This window comes from Schistocerca gregaria, unplaced genomic scaffold (genome assembly GCF_023897955.1).
Source record: "Schistocerca gregaria isolate iqSchGreg1 unplaced genomic scaffold, iqSchGreg1.2 ptg000308l, whole genome shotgun sequence".
Taxonomy (NCBI): Eukaryota; Metazoa; Arthropoda; class Insecta; order Orthoptera; family Acrididae; genus Schistocerca; species Schistocerca gregaria.
In genome coordinates, this window is record NW_026061788.1 from 1,888,177 (window position 1) to 1,890,856 (window position 2,680).

The window sequence follows — 2,680 nt, forward strand, 5'->3', positions numbered from 1 at the left end:
ATCCCGAAACTCCCATTAAGTTAGGCGGAAAAAGGAATGGATCACCATTGGGGGGATGGAATCTTTTGGACGTTGGAGGAGATCAATCCAAATTAGAGGCTGAGGAATTAGCCAAGGGGGGGGGGGGGGGTGGAGGGGAGAGAGCGAGGAAGACAGGACAAAGAAGAAAGCTGAAAATCACAGCAAAGAGACGCAAGGCAGAGCCCAACCGGTAAACCCGCCCGAGGGATGGAATGGGGTGGGCGACGTCCATGGTCTCGTAACAGGACAGAATAGGAAGGATGAGAGGGAGGGACAGCGAGTGCTTAAGACACCAGAAGCTGGGACCGCCGAACAGAAAAGGGGGGAGGGGAATCCCAGATTCAACCAGGAGACTATCAACAGAGGTAGTAGGGAAGGCACCGGTGGCCAAATGGATACCACAATAGTGGACTGGATCCAGCACGTGCAGTGTGGAAGGAGCAACTGAACCATAAACTTGACAGCAATAGTCCAAGCGAGACAGAACTAGAGCATGATAAAAATGGAGGATGGGGGAACGGTCTGCACCCGAAGAGGAGTGGGTAAGGAAGTGAAGGACATTGAGTTTACAGAAACATCCTACCCTCAGATGTCTGATATGGGGCAGCCAAATGAGCTTTTTGTGGAAAAGATAACCAAGGAAACGAAACTGTGGGACCATTGGCAATCGTTGTGCATAAAGATAGGGCTCTGGATCGGGGTGGATCATAGTACGGCGGCAGAAGTGGACCACCTGCGATTGTAGAGGAGTAAATTGAAACCCGTGGGAGAGGGTCCATGCAGAGGCACTCCGTGTAGCTCCCTGGAGCTGCCGTTCTGCAGATGCCATCGAGGAGGAACTAACCCAAATGCAGAAACCATCCATATACAGGGCAGGGGCAACCAAAGGACTGACTGAGGCCACACGTCCATCGATAGCAATGAGGAAAAGAAGGACACTCAAGACAGAACCCTGTGGGATACCTGTCTCCTGGGTCCGTGGAGAACTAAAAACAGTACCAACTCAAACTCTGAATGACCGATGGAACAGGAACTGGCGGATGAAAATCAGTAGTGGGCCCCAAGACCCTTCTGATGAAGGGTAAGCAAAATGTGATGGCACCAGGCCATGTAATAGGCCTTTAGAAGGTCAAAAAACACTGCAACTAAATGGTGGCGCTGGGAAAAAGCCTGCCGAACTGCAGATTCCAAGTGAAGTAAATGATTGGATGATTGGAGACCGTCCCTCTTGGAAGCCACACTGGTAAGGGGACAATAGATCTCGAGACTGGAGGACCGAATTGAGCCGACGGGCTACCATCCATTAAAGTAACTTACAAACAACATTGGTCAGACTAATTGGCCAATAGCTGTCTACAAATAGGGGGTTCTTAACAGGCTTAAGGACAGGAACCACGATGCTATCCCTCCACAGAGAAGGGAAGTCGCCCTGGAGCGGATACAGTTAAACAGCTGGAGAAGATGTTGTCATTGTGGAGCACTGAGATGTTGAAGCAGTTCGTTATGAATGGAATCTGGGCCAGGGGCCGTATCATGAGAAGAAGATAGAACAGAAAGAAATTCCCATTCAGTAAAAGGTTTGTTTTAAGATTCTGACTCACAAGGGGTAAAACATAAGATGAAAGCTTCAGCCACCAGTTTCTGGTGAAGGAAAGCAGCTGGATAGGGGGCTGATGCCAGTGCAAAATGGGTCGCAAGGTAGTCTGCACAAGCTAATGGGTCCGTACAAAGGCCATGTGGGAGGTGAAGGCCTGTGAGGGTGGACTGCCAATGGCAACCTTGGAGAGAGCGAAGTGTAGCCCATACTCGTGACAGAGGGACAGTACTACCAAGGAAAGAAACGAATCGTTCCCAACATATCCACTTGCTCTGTTTCATTCAATAACGTGCTTTAGCGCAGAGGCGTTTAAAGGTAGTAAGTCTGGCTACGGATGGGTGCCCCTTAAGGTGTTGCAAAGCTCGACAGCGATCACGGATTGCAATGGCAATGGCTGTACTCCACCATGGGACTTGCCGGCGACTTAATGGCCCAGATGAACGCGGGACAGCAGGGCTAGCAGCGCGAACAATCGCGTCAGACACGTCATGTAGGTTGTCATCAATACAACCCGACAAAGAGGGAGAAAACAAGACCTGTTTAGTTTATAGAGGCCAATCGGTGCGTTGGAAACACCAACAAGGTAACGTGTCATTTGGGGAGCGGGAAGGGAGAGAGATAATCAACTGGAAATGGTCACTATCACAAAGGTCGTCATTTGGCGACCAGTGTAATGAACGGAGGAGAGAGTGCAAAGAAAAGAGAAAGATCAATGGCATAAAAGGTATCATGACCGGCACTGACATGAGTAGGAGAGCCATCATCAAGAAGGCACAAGTCGTGGTCTGCAATAAACTGGTCTATGAGAAGACCTCGTCTAGATGGAAAGGCACTGCCTCACAAGGGATGATGAGCATTAAAATCCCCAAAAAGGAAGAAGGGAAGACGATGTTGCTGAAGGAGGGCAGTTAAGGCAGCAGGTGTAAGAGTCCTGTCAGGAGGGAGGTAAAGATTGGAAACCGTGACCTCAGAGTCTAGGTGTACCCTAACAGCAACAGCTTCCAATATAGTTTGAAGAGGAATCCACCTGCTAGCAATGTCTGTACGGACCAACGTACAAAC